We start from the raw sequence: 19,615 nt of genomic DNA, 5'->3' as shown, positions 1-19,615 counted from the left end.
TACCTAAACATGGCAAATGTTTCTGAAAATGTTACCTTGATCTTAAGACACATTTGTATTCAATTTTTTTTCCCCGTTGATTACGTTGACTAAAGAGAATTGGCTGAAACAATCCATAGTCCTACTGACCTCAGCTATCAATTTAGCTAGCCGCATAGCCACCACAACAATGAACAGCGACTCTGTAAGAGTGGATGAGGGATATATGATTATGCATCAACGACTTTTGGTGCAAAAATGCACCTGCCTGCCTGTCGACAGTAACTGTTCCCTGGACTTGGACTGACTGTTAGATGCAGGCTCGTCTACTTTACCGCTTGAGTTCCCCATAGTAATAACTTCCATATATGCACTACCCGATGCTATCTTAGACATGGACGAGGTGCATAAAGTCATAAGGAGCCAGTAGAACTTATATCCTGATGCAGAGCAAATCATTACTGCAGATGTCAATTACACGGGAAATATGGGCTGCATATCATGAAAACAAAAGTAATAGATAGTAGGCTAGATGTCAGAAGTCTAAGGAATCGGCTCAGGCAGAGAGGAGGCAGAGAATATTTATTATTATTATCATTATTATTATAATTATTATTATTATAATAATAATAATAATAATAATAATAATAATTATTATTATTATTATTATTATTATTATTATTAGTAGTAGTAGTAGTAGTAGTAGTATTAAAAAGTGATAATTCAGTGTAAATTAGAGGTGCAACAATCATAATTTTCTGGCCGATAACCGATCTTTTGAAAAAATTGACCTACTGATACCTATTTATATATTTATTTATTTATTTATTTCCATAACAAGCAGCATATACCTTTTAGTGTTCCATTCTTGTTTTATTGGAAAACATTGAACAATATCGGTGAAATAATGCAAATGGGTTGTTTTAAGTGCACATGAATTTGTTCTCTCAATAAAAATGAAAATCCTAGTAGTCATCTCAGCAGAAGAGGACAGTGGCTGACCTTTTCAGACCTCTGAGGAGGGAGATGAGATTGGTGGAAAAGATCGGTTTATTTTTAAGGGCTCGGCCGATCGGTGCAACCCCTAGTGTAAATATAAAGTTCTCAATCACCATGTATGGCGGGGTGCCGAAGTCCGGTCCGCGAGAGCCCCTATTCACGCTGTTTTAGATGTATCCCTGTTCCAGCACACCTGAATCAAATGATCACCTCATAAACAAGCTTCGCAGAAGCCTGGTAACAATCTTGATCATATGAATCATATGTGTTGGAGGAGGGAAACATCTTAAAAAAAAAAAAAAAAAAAAAAAAAAAGCTGGATAGGAGTTCTCGAGGACTGGACTTGGGTACCCCTGATTTATACAATTTGTTTGTTTGTTTGTTTGTTTGTTTGAATTTGAATTTAAATATCCAAGGCACAAGTTTAAATATTTAACAAATCATCAATGTCTGAAAGGAGTATAAGACTTGTGAAAAACTAACTACCTATTCTGTGAAATGGTTCATTTCAACTCTTCCCTCAAAGAAATGTCAATTAATTTTGTGCGATTATGATTTTATAGCACTTTTTTATGAGTATTTTTGCATTAAGTACAGTATCCGCCATTTTGAACAGTCACATGATCATCGTGACGTATCGCGTGCGTAAAACACGCATATATGACATGGCTGTTAACGACAACAAAGACACTCATGAGGAATTATTGCATCCCACGGCAGACATCAAAGGTGGGATTACACCTTATACCAAAGAAGCACTTCTTCAAAAGTTAGTACAGCCACGGAGGACTCGCCAAAGATTTGTGTTCAGCAGAAAGCTGGGATGAAACTGGCCGATAAGGGGGACTTCATTCAGCCAGCCGGCTCATAGCAAGTCAGAGTTGGGGACCGTCTACAAGTTGCCTGTTACAGAGGCTCAAATTACCAGTCAAGTCATCATTGACATTGTTCACTCTGGAAATGTAAGTTGTGCACGGGCCCTAACCTGGACGATAACATTTGGATGACTTTTACTTTGCTAGGCCAGCTACATGTTGTGTGCTAAGCACGCTTTAGCCCACATTAGGAGAGGCCACCCCAGCCCCACATGGGATTTCATGAAACCTAACATGTTGAGGATTTTACTCTGACCAGAATTGGTTGCAGTATTTGGGATAGAAGACGCCAGACGGTCTTTTTCTTGTCCGTTACGTCAGCAAACTCCCATTCAAGTGAACGATGGCAGCTGTCGTTTACGCGCGGGATACGTCATCATGGTCACGTGACCAGGATAATGGCGTTGCTGCCAACGATATTTCTACTTTCATTCTTTATACACAATGCCTAACGGTTAGGCATTGTGTATAAAGAATGAAAGTAGAAATATCGTTGGCAGCAACGCCATTATCGCCATTATTATGGGTTAGGCCCTAACCCAATACTGGAAAATGAGTTATTAGTTGTGTGTTTTTTTTAAGTTTGAGACACAAAGTTTGTTTGTCCCAAATTATTCAGCACAATTAATGTCAATTGCACGAAGTGTACCAGCAGTTCTCACAAACCACAATGTTGTGTTTTAATTGTCCAGAGAGTCTGCAACATACCATAATATTACCTTTAGCTGACACATTCAAAATAGTGATGGAATTTCCAGGTTGAAAGTGTGAATCTTTCTTCTTCCTGCATTATTTTAGTGGTTGAAACGTGACATGGCACATATATCACTCCTCGGACAAGAATGCTAATTGTGAAGTCCCATAATGCTTCACTGAAGCTTTAAATGCTGTGAGGGAAGACCTTCACAGAAAAACATGTGATCCCTATTCAAGAGTTGTCAAAGAGGCAAGTAATGGCACTGCCACTTGTCAGTGAAAGGTAACTGACAATGAAATTCCTGTGATCTAATTGCCGATGTTGATAATATACGGGATTTATTTATTTATTTATTTTACCACAATTCCACAGTTACCCCCCCCCCCCCCCCCATTTTCCATGGACAATGTACGGATATATTGAATGTTTGAGCATGTTTTGATTTATTTTCTTTTAGTTTAAAAAAAAAAAAAGTTACCCTTCCCTGATATAAAATTGTGCACTTTGCAAAGTAACTGTAGTCAGGTTACTTCACCTAGATAATTAACATTAGATTAGTCGTTACTGTAAACACTGGGTATCTTTGGGTAACGGGTTACACGTTACTCAAAAATATCGAGTTTTTACCGGAATGACTACTCTGCGTCCACAAACACAATACAGACATCAATGCTTACGAACTTACTGGCGAACCTTTTTAACATACTACTCTCAAACAAATGAAGTACGGTCGTGAAGTTGTGTGTGGATGTTTGTGTTCAATAAATGTAAATAAAAGTAGCTCGAGTGGTGATATACTTGGTCTGACAACCCTTCCAGAGGGAGTTTATGTTGCCATAGATGGTAGTTTAATTTAATAACTAGACAGTATCATAAATGGCATAGCAATGTTCAGTTACAGACTAGTACCAAATAATTTTTAGCTGGCTGTAAAATCAAGAGACAGAAGAACCACAATGCTGTCGTTATTTTGAAAGCAGATTAAAAAAAAAAAAAAAAAAGAGAGAGAGATATGACTGATCAGTCTCCTAAAGTGTTTGTCTCGTCATTTGTCTCCAGACATTTTATTTGTGTTCATTAAACTTGGTAATGGTATATCTTGTTTGAGAAATATAACCTTGGGAGATCATTAAATTTGTCATTGAATGATGGTCAGGTATGCTGAGAATTTCAAAGCACTTCTCCACTCCGTGGTAGGGCGGAAATTGCAGTCCAGTCATCCAATCATTTTCTTCCTGTATTTGAAACTTGCCACGTGTATGCGTAGGGGTGTGTGTGTGTGTGTGCATATATATATATATATATATATATATATATATATATATATATATATATATATATATATATATATATATATATATATATATATATATATATATATATATATATTAGGGCTGAACGATTATGGAATATTAAAAAAAAAATGAAAAACCCGTGGAGAGAAGCAAAAGAAAATCAAGTATGTCATTCGCGTTCAGGAATGTAAACTCATGCTGACCACACACAGTTGGACATTCAAACATACAGTACGTAGAAAAAACCTCATTCAATATATCAAAAAGAAATAAATACCATGTGAGCACATTGCAGTGAGTACGTGGAAACATTTTACAACATATTTCCCAGATCAAAAATCTGTGTCATAGATACACCAAAATCAGAACAGCTGCAGAACAACCAAAATTTCTCATAAAGCGATTGATCAGACATGGCATCACATAGAAATGTTTGTGACATCAGCCAATCAAATGCAGGTTTTCCTTCTCTTTGCAGTTTGCAAGTTGAAAACGTAAACAGAAAGTCAAAGAAACAATGAAAGAAGTACAATGACCGAACGCGCAGTTAAACAAGCCATGACTCGGCATCTTCTTCCCAAGATGAAACCGTTTTGACAAGATCATTCTTCCTGGTTGTTTTTGTGGCGGTATCTCGTGGTGTAAAGGTAAGTACTCAAAGAAAAAAAAAAAGTTAACACAACAATCCTGTTGAATCATTAGAACAAGCTAGTGGAGCAACATGTGGATGCGAGAGGTGTTTGCACAGGCTGCCAACGTTCCATTAGCGGTTTAGCCGCTACTAAGTGGCCGTGCAGCCACCGGACCAAAGCAGAATAGAATAGAAATCTTTATTGTCATTGTAACATGTACAACGAAAATTCAAGTGCCAAAACCAATCAGTGCTAAAACATTCAGGTTCTATAAAACTCTAAAAGACATCTAAAATATAAAAAGCAGCAATCGATCGTGGCATCTTTTGATCACCCCAACCCGTGTGAATTGTGAAAGATTGCCGGGCTGCAAAAACTTATTTGAACCAGTCCACGCCGTAAAAAAAGGCTGAGGTTGTCATGTCTGGGGTCACGCCAGGGTTAAGTTTGAGTTCATGACCTGTTAAGTTTGGGGTAATGGCCGTGAGGTCAAGTGTCTTTTATGTACTGATGTAACAAGTGTCTGTTTTGAACTGGTTTCAACTGGAAGAATGCTATGTGATGTTTCAACTGGTTATACGCTATGTGATGTCATGAGCTTTGTGATGTCAACTTTTAATCCTTTACTTAGTCACAACCAATCAGATCGATTCACTGTCTGTAGTAACGGTCTGAGAAGTGTGTGTGTTTGTCAGATTATTGACTTCTGTTCCTCTGTGCAACTCTCATTGTTTCTCATCTAGTCAAGTTTGTTCCACGCCTTTCAATGTAAATAAATAGTTAAAATCTTATTTGTGTCTGTGCTTTGGAATCCAAATGCAGATGACAGGGGTTGATTCTTTAAGCCATGTAAACTATTATCATTGAATGAGAAATGTCCCCCACGCCACCCTGCAAGAAAGAAAGAAAGAGGAACAATTCGGGGGCACCATCACAGTTTTAAGCTTAGGGCACCCAAAGGGGTAGCGGAGGCACTGTGTGTCTCTACTATGCTTGTGATATAATTTCACATGAAATCTTTGCAATGTGCCCACATAATTTGTTTGAAGTTTTTCCCAAGGCAAGTCCCCCGATGAATGCAGCTGAGGCAAGAAGTTTGCAGTTAGAGCTAGTATGTAAACAAATAATTATCCTTCATTTGAAAACACCCAATTAGGCTTGATTTTAGACCAGTGAAACAAACTTCTTCCCCCATGTACCACCAAGGAGTTTCAGCTGTAATTGGTCTAAAGATTGCAGCATGTGTTTAACTGTGTATGTATATAAAGCATGAAAGCCTGAAAATGCTATACATTTTGGGTAAATGCCCCATAGAAACACATGGCAGCAAATAAAAGGCAATTGAGAAGCTGATAGTCCATTAATTGGTGAGAAACAACAACAGTTGGTGCTTTGCATTGTCTGTCAAGGTTGGGTGCTTCCTATATCGACATTTTTACAACAGTTGTTATTGAATTATTCCTGCGTTTCTAGCCAGCAATTATATCACTGTTGTTTCTTAAAGGTTAAACTGACCATCCATTTTTCCATCCATCCATCCATTCATCCATTGTTGGGGGTTGCAGCTGCCCTCGTTCATTTGAATGGGAGTTGAATTCTGTAATGGGCAAGAAAAATGCCATCTTTAATCACCAAAATACTGTGCCAATTCTGATTGGAGTAATCCTCAGCACGTCAGCAGGTTTCATGTCCTTCTATGGGGTGGGACGGTGGGGGTGTGGCGACTCCTAATGTGGGCTAAGCACGCTGAGCACAACATGTAGCTGGCCGAGCGAGTAAGTCAGCCGGGTGTTTACCGTCCAAGTTAGTCACCCTCCACAAATTACTTTTCCACGGTGACCAACATAATTAGTGACGTGACTGGTAACTTGAGCCCCTGTAACACGCAATTTTCAGACGGTCCCTAACTTCTACTTGCTATCGGCCGGCTGAATGCCACATCGGCCACAGTTTCATCTTCACATTCCGCTGGACACAAATCCTTGGAGAGTCCACCGTGGCTGTACTGTTTTTGAAGAAGTACTTCTTTGCTATAGGGCGTAGTAATTCCCCTTTGACGTTCGCCGTGGGTTGCAATAATTCCATGTCTCTTTGTAGTCATTGACAGCCATGTTATTGTGTGTGTGTTTACAGCACGCGATACTGTCCAAAAATGACCGCTACTGTACTTACAGCACAAAAAAAGTACTATAAAATCATCGCTCAATATAAATTGACAATTTTTTCAGGGAAGAGTTGAAATTAAGCATTTCACAGAATGGCTGGTTAGTTTTTAACAAACGGTGTGTTAAGTTACCTCAATATTAGCCATCTACTAATGTCAGATTTACAACACAATTGTGAACAAGTCTAATAAAGTGCTTCTGAATCGTTCCAGTGTGCTTGTGTAGCTAATCCGTTTCCACCAATATTTATTATTTTATTTATTCGAATTCTAGGGAGTTCTATCCACAATGTATTTGAGTGACGTTGGTGTAAGATGTGATCGGGCTAAAATTGTAAAAACATACTTCATTGGCCCAGGGGCAAACAATCTCATCATCACTGGTTTCTCAAATATCGTGCACACCTCCTCATTAACATAATTACATTGATGTCTTCGAGGACGCACGAGTGCGCCATCGGCTTACAATGGACGCTGTGTTTCTAGCATTTCTTGACCATTAGGAGGCACTGTTTGACCATTAACATAAACCTGGATCTTGACCCTGAATTCAACTTTGGACTATACAGTCACCGGAATTTTTCTTTGAAACAATGAGATGACTATCTACAGATCATACAATTCTGGAGAAAGCCTCGGGTGGCCACCTGCTGGGGGCATGCCGAGGTCAGCCCATTCTTTTACAGTAGTTGCCATTTTGGAAAGGCTGTTAATGGCCAGTAAATCATCTTACTAGGTTACGGTTGTCAAGAAACAATTTTTTTATGACTGTCAGCTGTGTACTGTAGTGTACGCACTTCATGCAGCTGATGTAATCAGCAGGCTCCTCATCTTGATGTGCATTGTGAAACAGCGGGCATTTTTTAGGGGGGTTAAATATATAGTTTAATATAGAAGTTGATAAACAAGATATCTTATCATATAAAATTATCAAGATTCAAAGCACCATTATAAAATACCTTGAGGCATGAAGACATAGTCAAGGTGGAGAGGGAACTAAATTATTTAACTGAGAATGCTGAACTTAAAATAGTAACTTCTGAAACTGTCCAGTGGGTAGTTTAGAGTGAAGTTAGCCTCGAATGCAAACTCATAATACTGGCAGGTAACCCAATGCCACCTCCCAATACACACATACGCGCACACGCACACACACCACCCCCCACTTAAGATTAGTGACACAATCACAACCTCAATTTCCTTTAAGTCATACAGTCTTGTTCTGAATGAATGCATCGGCAGTAGAAATACACGGTATTTTTTTTTTCCACAGCAGCACCACTCTAGTGTAGCACAAATTAATGACTATCTCATTAATTTCGTAGGTCGCACCTCTGTTTTGCATTATTCATTAGGTGGTTTCCTTTTATGAGTCTTTTTTTTCATTCCTGTGTAAAAATTTAACCAACAAGTGAGGGTTTTTATTTTATCCCTTGGAACTTATAAAATTGCTTTCATTCTGGTGAATATTTAAGGGAGTTCTTCTGACATGTCCAAACCGTCTGGAATGATAGCTTTAGTCAAACATTGGTGAACTGCTACTGTGAAAGATGACGCACAGTTAGTAGCCTATAGTGTACTGGTGATGTGAAATTTTGAAAGGTATTTCTTACATCCAGTGGTTTGAATCCATCATATTCATGTTAATATTATTTCTAACACTCTCATATTGATTTATTGCAACACTCAATGTATAATACTTATCGTCATGCAGGTTGTTATCGAAATCTGTTTGCAATGTTTAGAAAAAAAAACTGTTAAATAAGTTTGAAAACATGTTCTTCACTTTGAAGTTTGTCCATTTGTTTTCTGAGGTACAGCCTGAAGGCTTTGGGAGAGGGGTGCATTGCCAGTTACTTTGTTTGATGCACCATCTGTCCATTATTATTACTCAGTCAGACCACAGAAACAAAATTCAGTGCAACACACACACACACACACACACACACACGCACACACACAAAAACCCTTGTAGGTGTATGGGTAGAGTTCAAGACATGTTGATTCGGGCAGGCTACCGAATGAATAATACTGAGGTCTCAAAATAAATAAATAAATAAATCAATAAATAATGCAGGGAGGGGAGCCATTTTTCTCTGGTTTACAACACACGATGTTACCAGGGCCGATTGTCATGGGTGGGGGGGGGGCATTTTACGATCAGTTTTACGTGCCAGATGCATACTGTATGCCCACGTCAACCTCTGAAAATATATTTTTAACAAATGATCGCACCAATAATGAGTACTTTACGAATGAATGACGTTGTCGTCCTCTCTGCTCGCTACAGTTTATTGGCTCTAAATAAGGAAAACGCTTCTGCACCGCTCGGTCCAACCTCGCTTTCTGATAATGTCATCTTTCTCGCAACTGTTACTATACTACCATGTTCTTGGCGCAAATCCATTGCCATGTGTGGTAAATCAGGCGCAAATTTACTCCCAGCTGTCAGAATGTGGGCGTGTTTGCGGCGGTATATGATTAGAGCTGATTACCCAGATAGCAAAATGTGGTTGAATCAACGTTGAAATATAGTTCGGCTTAAGTGTTGAATCTACGTTGAGATCTAAAGTTTAAATTATACAGAAAGCGCAAGGTTGATAAAATGTTGAGTCAACGTTTGCTTTCCAACCATATATCACTCAATATCAATGTCGTTTCAACCATAATCTAAATGAGAATCTACATGCATCTTTGGTTGATTTTACATTGAATTCTAACGTTTAAATTAAACAGAAAGCGCAGGGTTGATAAAATGTTGAGTCAACGTTTGCTTTTCAACCATAAATCACACAATATCAATGTCGTTTCAACCATCATCTAAATCAGAATCTACATGTATCTTTGGTTGATTTTACATTGAATTCTAACATTTAAATTATACAGAAAGTGCAAGGTTGATAAAATGTTGAGTCAACGTTTGCTTTGTAACCATATATCACACAATATCAATGTCGTTTCAACTATCATCTAAATCAGAACCTACATGCATTTTTATAGTGAATTAATGTGAGGAATAAATGTTTTAAGTTAATCATCATTTACATTGGAATTTACATCTAAATGTACATTATTATTATTACTGTTATCATGCACATTAATATAGAACTACTTTTTTAAACTAACAAAAAATATTGGGTTAGTCCACTAGAAAAAAAAAAAGTTACCGTATGTTTTTCACCTAGTGTTTCTGCAGATGTCTTACAACTTACTTGGATGTATTATTAGCTTGTTGTTTTCCTTAACCATACTTCCCCATATGTATGAAAATCTTAGGACAGAAAATATGTTTAATATTCAAACATTTATTAGAAATCAAAACACAGTACTTTGTAACTGAATTCTGGGGAGAATGGAGGCAAAGAAAATAACACCCGTTTGGTTTCTGCCTCAAATAATGTTTGTTTTTATTGTATTATTCTTTTTCTTGACAAAGGAATGAAATAAACATGAAATGAACTGTAGGAACATCAGTGTATAAAGCGGTAACCATTTCACTTTGACTGTACGTCAGTCCATAAAAAGACACACTAAATTTGACTTGCGTTCGCAGTTGCGTCCAAGGCACTAGCATTGCTTGGGATGCCACCGTTACGCTAATGAGCAAAACGCAGCCAATGCTTGACAGTAACACCAAAGTCCTGCTGAGTCAGTGTACGGTCAATCTGTCGAGCAGCAACTGAAAGACAAGATTACAAAAGAGAAGAGAGTTAGTATCCAATACAATTTATTGTTTTAGAAAAAAAGCTGTTCTGTTGTTACAGTAACTATCAGTAAGTATTAAGTACCACTTTTTGTTGAATTTGACAATGTTGGTAAATACATGCGATGTCAATATAAAAACCACTGTAGATTTATTTTAGTTAATTAGGACAATTACAGAATGTTGAATGTGCAATGTAACTAGCTACTAGCATGAAAGTGTGTCGTGTATAGTTAGGTACATTGTTTATTTTATTTTCTATTTTTACGACGACTTAAAGAGGGTAATGGTCAGAGGCCATTGTTCAAATTAATAGCACAAAAGGAAAATGAAGTCTGGTTATTTGGAACGTCGTTAACTCGCTGTCTAGCTGGTGAAATTTAGAAGCTTCGGAGCGAGGACAGCATAAAGATGAAAAGGTAAGGGGAGTAGCGGTGAAGAAAAAAAAAATACTGATTTTTACTGAGCTAAAGAAAATAATGTTGACATAATTTATTAGAAATGATTGACTTGTTTTGATAGCCACTGCTGTTGCAGGCAAACCTTGTGTTCCAATAAAATATTTTGCAAATATATCGAGTTGCGTATGCCTAAACCAGGTCATGCTGCACCTCCACAAATAATGGTGCGACTAAATCCTGTGCTGTGCGAGCAACCAAAAATGTTACTCGCACCAGTGCTAGTAGTGGAAAAGTTAGTGTAGAGCCCTGGCCTGATGGAGTCCATCTTGACTGCAATATATTAATGAAAAGACAAAGATACATATACTAATTGCTGTTTTTGTGAAGTATCAATGATGGGGTTGTTTTTTTTACATTGATTTCGGAATTGACCATTCTCTAATTAATAGATAAATAATGTCTATGTGGAGCCGCACTTTTAAAATGTGTCTTTTCTTAGTGTTTTTTTTTAAAAGCTTTTTCTGGGAATTTTCAGTCATTCAAAAATATTTTTGGACAATTCAAAACAATTTTTCAGTTATACAAAAATGTTTTCGGAGAGTCAAACCCTTATTACGAGGTTTCGGGTATTGGAAGGATTCTGACTCCATACCCCAGGTGGAGTGATTTTACACAACAAAAGAAAGCAGCTCAGAACATTCTGCTCAAAAACAACTCTGTGTTGTAATAAGTAGTTTACATAGGCGATAACTCACCAAACATACAGTCTTGCATCACTGTCTCCTTGAATGCCTTCTTGCCAATGCAACACTTGTCTTGCTTCCCTGCCCAGTTGTATTCATTTAACAGCCCAGGGCATTTGTCATCACAGTTGCCATCATCCGTCTGATTAGGTTGTCCGAATTGGTGCCTTCAACGACAGCCAGGTGATTAATCTATGAGAGACGACATTATTATTATTATTAATTTAATTTTTGCACTCAAATTTTGTTGATAGAATTCTCCCGATGCCTGAAGATTTTACTTTGAAGTAAATTACATAACCTTTACTAAATTTTGCAATATTCATATACATCACCCCCTCTCCACCCCCCAGATGACTAATTAAATAACTAAATGACTAAAACTGAAAATAAAAATAATACATTTGTATTTCATTTTTGAATTGTATATTTTTCATCCGTTTTTACTTTCACTTTTAGTAATTTACTTATTTATTTAGTCATTTATTTATTTAGGCATTTATTTATTTTGAATTTTGGCAGTTTTGGTCCTCCATAATTATGCCTTACAAATTGAAAAAAAAAAAAAAAAAAAAAGTGTGCTAAGATTTATGATGATTTGGTTCTACAACAGTGACCTTTGAAAAACTTACCAACTACGAATACAGTATTTCCCTTTCTTCCGGTTGGTCCCCAAGCACCGCAAAAAGGGTTGCCTGAAACAAACAGAAGACCCTGTTCAACATTTTTTTTTCACAATGTGATTGTGTTCTTTCATAATCATAGTAGTTATTATTACTCACAAGTTAAATTAACAATGGGTCTAGGTACCTGTTGTAGAGCTGTAATTGTGTTTGTAGTCTTGAAAAAGTGAGTTGTGCACCTAAACAATATCAACAACACAGCATGTAAGTTTCAAACTTACTGTACAAGTCAGCAATGTGTTACCGCAATAATATCATCACAATCATGTAGTACAGTGCGCAGAATCATTTACCTGTCTTGCGCTACTCCTCAGAATGGATTTTGTGGACAGAACATTTTGAAGAAACACTCAGAGCCTGAAACCTGAGCACAACCGATATTCTATTAATTATTATGTTATCTTATATTATGAATTCTGAAAACATACCAACATTACCTTAAAAAAATTTGCACTTTGCCCTCTTCCTCCTTATAGGTAAGACAGACCTCTGCATGTTCTCCTTCCCCATTAAACCTGTGCCAAGTTATATTCTCTGTCACTAATTTCAACATTTGGATGTGGTGAAAGGTAGTTCACCTAAGCTTTCTTCAGATTCTTAGAAATGAATATTTTGAGTGTTTGTTCACTTGTTTACTTACCAAAGAGGTTCACCAAGCTCTGGCCAAGGTACAACATGCCGTCTTAGTTTGAATAAGTAGTAAATTACTAATTAGCCATCTGGTTTCGAAGACGCTGCCACCACCTGTACGCCATGTGACTCGTCAAAACAGCACAAGTTACCTGTACATCAACAGACAACAAATGATATTAAAAGCAACAAAGTACAACATTTACACCTTTGTTTTATTACAGTGTGAAAAAAATGTGTTCATTATAGGCTCAATAATTAGTAATTACTAAAAAATACTTTTACTTCCCTCAACAAATAAATATCCTGAAGCATGATTCGACTAGATTTCGTGATGAATTAAGTTATATACAGAAGTTAAACAAATTACAGATAAACCTTACATTACTATACAAGTGGACTTAATTTACTTTAAAAACTAAACCTAAAAGAAAACGCTATTCAATGTTCTATCTTCAACTGTTAAACCAGCCTGTTAAAAACGACTGAAAAAAAGATACATTCTTCATGTAAACGCTCCTGTAGCGCTTCAGTGCCGTTCGTTAGCTTACTAGCATATCAGCAACATAGCACACAGATAGGCTTGTAGTAACTCTCATTGTTAAGAGGCCGTCGGAATTAGCAACTTAGCTTCAACGTTTAGGATCATTCGAAACAATTTCTTCACTAAAACCACCTCTAAAGACCAATATGCTTAGCGACCCAACTGACAATGGACATGGTGATACATATTTGTTTTATTTAATGTAACTTTTACCGACCTGAAACACAGAACGTCGACGTTTGGATTCCCGCTCTTAGCACGGCTGTCGGCAATTTGAAATTCTTCTTCTTCTACGCTGTGTATGACTGTGTGTGTCAGTCTGGTTAGTAGCATGTCCCGCCATCTAGTGGCGTACTGTGGAACAGCGATCCAATAACGTTAGAAAGTACAGTAGATATTTAAATCAACTCGATGAAATTAAAATTGTATGAGATATATAATAGATTTTTAAAACATAACCTGGGAAATGTGTGTAACGCATAAGTCATTCCTCTTTTGTATTTTTTTAATATAATATTATGCACACAATGTACATATCACACAGCACTATAAAAAATACATAATTCAAGCTCTGCATATTTTACAATACAAGCTGAATATTATCCCAGAACAATGTAATATTTGGTGCTAGTGATAATTTGGTACCTTTTTATATGATTATACTCGCAGAGTTGCGTCTCAATAAAATAGCTTCATTACAATATTGCCCCCTAAAAGCTTTACCTCTGAATCAGATTTCCACTAAATGTAAATAATTATCTCTTTCATATGAATATTCATAGTTGTTTTTATTTTAGAATTGTTAGACTTAAAGTTTATGCGTTGCAGGTTGAAACAAAACTGGTCAGATAAAATGAGATTTTCTCTGATCAGCCAGTGAGTGCACCTAACTAAATATTATGGCATTGAAACTATTAACGGGAAAATTTAGATAACCACACACGCACGCACGCACACACCAATGTCTGTGAAGTCAATTCAGTAGTTGTGTCAATATGAAGCCATAAAATATCAAATGTAAAACATAGGAAAATTAAATACTTACCCTTGAATCGCTACAAAGAAATGGTGAACGCACGTTCGAAGAACTTCTCTCTGGAAGCTTCATGAAAGTTCGTTCACAGAATTCACACACAAACTTTGATTGTTTGACCAGAAACATATTGAAATGTCTGTGTGATGATGTATTAAAATTCTTCTTAACATCTGTTATGCAAATAAGTATGTGTAAAAAAAATGTGTGTAGAAAAAATAAATAAATCTGAAACTGCATTTAAGAGTGGGACAAGACTGGCTATACATATGTGGCCCAGAGTTGTAAATTGATAGCTGGGCCAGATGCGTCACACAACTGGCCCACATCCTGTTTGCCAGAGTCAAGCCAGTGCCACCTTTGCTGCTCCTGGGCCATGTTCGGCCCACATGCCTTATGCCAGTGTCGACTGAATGCCACCTGTGCCGGACTTATGCCGGATGTGGGCACATATTTTTGATGACTGGGCTGAAATGCACAAACTAGAAACTCTAACGTGTACAGTTTATTTGGTGGAAATGCCAGGTGTTTCGAGTACATTCAAATAATTTACAAGTTTTGCAAATACAGTGTTCCCTCGTTTTCCGCTGGGGTTAGGTACCAAAAAATACCCGCAATAAATGAAATCCGCAAAGTAGTTAGCTTTATGTTTTATATTTATTATAAATGTTTAAAGACTCTAACACCCCCCACCCATCAACCTGTCCCCAACATACTTCCCCTCCCCCTCTCCTAGTCAATTTCTCAGCTGAAGGGGAAAAAAAACGAGAAGGGCAAACATAGATTCGACGTTAATTAAACATTGACCTTTCAAACGTTTTAATTCAACCAAAATACAACGTTGATTCAATGTTATCTTTTAAACACAAACTTCAATGTTAACATAATGCTGTTGAATCAATGTTGATTGACCAATCAATCTTCAACCGTAACCAAAAATCATCCATTTTAACCCTAATTCAACGTTGAATAAACATCTTTTGCTATCTGGGTAGTGAATAGATGGTTAACTGAGAGCAGACTGCGGGTGCAGATGTGTGGCAATATTTCGCGCTCTTACCGGACACATCGTATTCTTAGTGAATCTACCCCTCAGTTTTTTTTACGTCATATTTGAAAGTCCCACAAAAATATTAGACGTCACTGTAATTAAATTCATTACTAAATTTAAATCAATAATGAAATCAAAATTTCAAAATCAATCAAATTTCATGTCATTTTGCGTTCATTTCAGCTTTCCCTTTATAGGAAGGTGCGATTCCGTAGGTGTGCCAATTGGACTTGTGTGTTCGTCGAAGGAAAATTATGACATGTTACATTGCAAATGATTTACTTTTGTATCATTTGTTGTCAGGTTCAAAACTTTAATTCAAATCAAACTGGACAGCTGGCGGCTTTCTCTCAATGCTTCCAGACGAGGCTTCATGCCTCAAGTCTGGTCAACCAGACTGCAGCCCCAAGAGCCTTCCTTCCTGTTGTCTACTCTTCTTTCTTTCCCCACACATCCATCCTTTCTGGTGTGCCAGTCAATTCTAGCATCTCACTCCTCTCTTCCCTCCCTTCCACATTCCTACTCTGCCTCTCCTCTTCTGCTCCACTGGGCAGGGAAGGTGAGTCAGTCCCCAGTGGCAACTCTGTACATATTACAATGTTTCCTCATGTAATGGAGACTGGTCTTTTCTGAATCCCCACACAATGATTGCTTTGTTTCCCTTTACTTTTACTTTATCATTTTGGTATACTATTGTAGTCTATGTACCATCATTTCTGGAGTAAAATACTAGCTTTTAAAAAAAAATAAAAATTCATTTACAATTGATGCGTACTAGACAAAGGCACAAGGAAAATGGGGGGGAAAAAATCACCTTGTGTAAATGTCTACATGTAGCCTGCCTGGAGTTTGTGAAAGGTGTACTCCAATATGACATGTAGTCCGCCCTTTAATTCCTTCCCGTCCATCCATTAGTTTCTTTAAAACCCCTGGGGAGTATCTTATTTTGAAATGACTTGGTCAGAACCATCAAAAAGCCCAAAACGGGTCACAATAATGCCTAAGGGTTTTAAGCTTGCACATTAGTTCTTTCCAGCTCGCAGATCCGTTTTGAAATCAGTAAATATAGTGCAACGCTTGAATTCGACCTTGTCGTGCAAATATATTACCAATGCTTCAGGCAGGTCATATACTGTAAATAGCATAGACTGCCTACCTTTGTTATTAAGGGTGTCGCCACCTGGCTTCACTATAGTGATTTACTGTAATACCAAAAGTAACAAAAATTGAATACGCTACGAGAAACAACAACACATTAACCCTTAACTGATTCCATGTCCATTTTTTGGATATTTGCTTATTATTCAAAGAAAAAAGCATAGGGGGGAAAACAATTGGGAGAATCAATATCCTCAGGGTTTTTAATAGATAAAAAAAAAAAAAAAATCCGACCATGCTGACTTTCGTGAGTGTAGCAGTTCGAAGCTAAATAAAAAAGCTTGTTATCACGAACTGGATCCAGTGTTTGGACGATAGACTCCCATTATAACTGCTAATCTTTGATGCACTGTAAACGCCGTGTGTTGTAATGCATTTCTCATGATTTCCGTTTCAATTCATACAGTGGCGAGTCGAGTCACAGCACAGAGTGGAAATTATGTGTTGAAAGTGTTTACACCCACAAACCACGAGGTGGCGCCAGAGACTAACTAATGATTTTGCGGTTACACAAATGCCTGCAGCATGCTGCAAAAATAATGGGACGAAAACGCTTTGGATTGCTAGAAAAGTTGCGTGTGGTGCTTGTGCATTGCTGGCTGAAGTTATTTTGCAAAATAAAGTGTTGTTTGAAATTTGTACATTGGTGAATGCACGTTTGTGTGTGCAGAACTGCAGGCGCATTAGCGTCAAAACGCTGCGGTAGTCTTTGATGAGGTGGAATTGTTGTTTGATGTGGCGACGGCGAGTTAAGTCACAGCACAACGTGGAAATTATGTGTTGAAAGTGTTTACACCCACAAACCACGAGTTGGCGCCAGAGAGTAACTAATGATTTTGCGGTTACACAATGCCTCCAGCATACTCCAAAACAATGTCACTTTTGCTTGTGTATTTGCTTCGGATTCCTAGAATGGTTGCGTGGGGGGCTTGTGCATTGCTGGCTGAAGTTATTTTGCAAAATAAAGTGTTGTTTGAAATTTGTACATTGGTGAATGCACGTTTGTGTATGCAGAACTGCAGTTCAACTTGTGTGTGTGCTTAGGATTGCAGTTGCGTGTGGTTGTTTTTCACTTATAGCACATTATTGCTTTTATTGTACATAAAGGGTATCAAAAATAAATAAATAAATAAATAAAAACTGTATATGTATGGATAGGTCTGATGCCACTGAACATTTTGAGTGGTCATGAATAAAAAAAATTCATAAATGACCTAATTATCACATTTGAAAGTGTTGTCCAATGTTTGGACTTCCTGGTGTGTTAGCCGGCTAAACCATATAAAATTGCCATTGCCAAAAAAATGAGCGTTCCCAAAAAATGTTGCTGTTATCATTTATTAACATATTCAAGGACCTAATTACATCATATCAAATATTCCAATTTTATTTTTTTTATATATAGATATACTCATCATTGTTTTTCACTTATAGCACATTATTGCTTTTATTGTACATAAAGGGTATCAAAAATAAATAAATAAATAAAAACTATATATGTATGGATAGGTCTGATGCCACTGAACATTTTGAGTGGTCATGAATAAAAAAATATTCATAAATGACCTAATTATCACATTTGAAAGTGTTGTCCAATGTTTGGACTTCCTGGTGTGTTAGCCGGCTAAACCATATAAAATTGCCATTGCCAAAAAAATGAGCGTTCCCAAAAAATGTTGCTGTTATCATTTATTAACATATTCAAGGACCTAATTACATCATATCAAATATTCCAATTTTATTTTTTTTATATATAGATATACTCATCATTGTTTTTCACTTATAGCACATTATTGCTTTTATTGTACATAAAGGGTATCAAAAATAAATAAATAAATAAAAACTATATATGTATGGATAGGTCTGATGCCACTGAACATTTTGAGTGGTCATGAATAAAAAAATATTCATAAATGACCTAATTATCACATTTGAAAGTGTTGTCCAATGTTTGGACTTCCTGGTGTGTTAGCCGGCTAAACCATATAAAATTGCCATTGCCAAAAAAATGAGCGTTCCCAAAAAATGTTGCTGTTATCATTTATTAACATATTCAAGGACCTAATTACATCATATCAAATATTCCAATTTTATTTTTTTTATATATAGATATACTCATCATTGTTTTTCACTTATAGCACATTATTGCTTTTATTGTACATAAAGGGTATCAAAAATAAATAAATAAATAAAAACTATATATGTATGGATAGGTCTGATGCCACTGAACATTTTGAGTGGTCATGAATAAAAAAATATTCATAAATGACCTAATTATCACATTTGAAAGTGTTGTCCAATGTTTGGACTTCATGGTGTGTTAGAACATTTTGAGTGGTCGGAAGTCAGAAAATATTCATAAATGACTGAGTTATCACGCTTCAAAGTGGCGTCCAATGTGTGGACTGCATGGTGCGTTTGGGATTCAATTGTTCATTCCTCCGCAGGGGTTAAAAAGAGGTATAACACAGTCACAGTCAAGTGTTGGTTGTTACTGTAACCAAGCAAGATACGGGCGGCGACCAACATCCAGCAATTACTATTTGTTGTTCATCTCTGTGGGGGATTGCGCACGGTGGCCGACAACATGCTCGACCATTCATCTCTGTCATGTATGAAACAGTAAAACACTGCAGTCCCCTTTCCTCAAAACTCCAACTCGTTTCCCGTGAGAATCTCGGCTCTATTATAGGTAGAATCAAGGCTTCTTGACTATCACTGCATCGAGTGAGTGTCTCTTAACCGGCCACTTAACATGCAAGGAGGCCAAGTTTACCAGATACTTTGTCAAATATTCCCCACAATGTTAACTGTTTACTTCACTGTAAAATCGGGAGATTAGCGTAATTAGGGTGAATTGTCTGTGACAAAACTGTTCACTGGCGATTCAACTTTTGAATTGCAACTAGTAGCAGAAGGTCAAACACACAATAAGACTACCTAAGTTACTAAACTACGCACACTGCATAACATATCAGGTTCGGCACCATCGCTGAGTGGTAGCAGGGATAGGCTTCGTCCACCGCCG

The 19,615-nt window shown here is 37.1% G+C and overlaps 1 protein-coding gene and 1 long non-coding RNA gene across 6 annotated transcripts in view; one reads left to right on the top strand and one right to left on the bottom strand.

The window, feature by feature from the left end:
• Nucleotides 1-19,615, top strand: part of furinb (furin (paired basic amino acid cleaving enzyme) b) — a 92,334-nt gene that overhangs the window by 23,268 nt on the left and 49,451 nt on the right. The window lies entirely within an intron of this gene.
• Nucleotides 10,019-14,650, bottom strand: LOC144015705 (uncharacterized). 3 transcript variants are annotated; one of them, XR_013282796.1, is made up of 7 exons: nucleotides 12,812-14,637; nucleotides 12,609-12,686; nucleotides 12,465-12,535; nucleotides 12,299-12,350; nucleotides 12,121-12,183; nucleotides 11,501-11,680; nucleotides 10,019-10,320 (listed from the first exon to the last, which is right to left on the bottom strand). It is a non-coding gene; the product is annotated as an uncharacterized LOC144015705 (long non-coding RNA). The 3 variants fall into 3 exon arrangements; XR_013282797.1 differs by having other exon boundaries at nucleotides 12,465-12,953; nucleotides 13,563-14,650; XR_013282795.1 differs by having other exon boundaries at nucleotides 12,465-14,632.

The sequence above is a fragment of the Festucalex cinctus genome, chromosome 3, assembly GCF_051991245.1.
Source record: "Festucalex cinctus isolate MCC-2025b chromosome 3, RoL_Fcin_1.0, whole genome shotgun sequence".
NCBI lineage: Eukaryota > Metazoa > Chordata > Actinopteri > Syngnathiformes > Syngnathidae > Festucalex > Festucalex cinctus.
The sequence above is the reverse complement of the archived record's forward strand: the minus strand, read 5'-3'. Positions and strand labels throughout refer to the sequence as shown.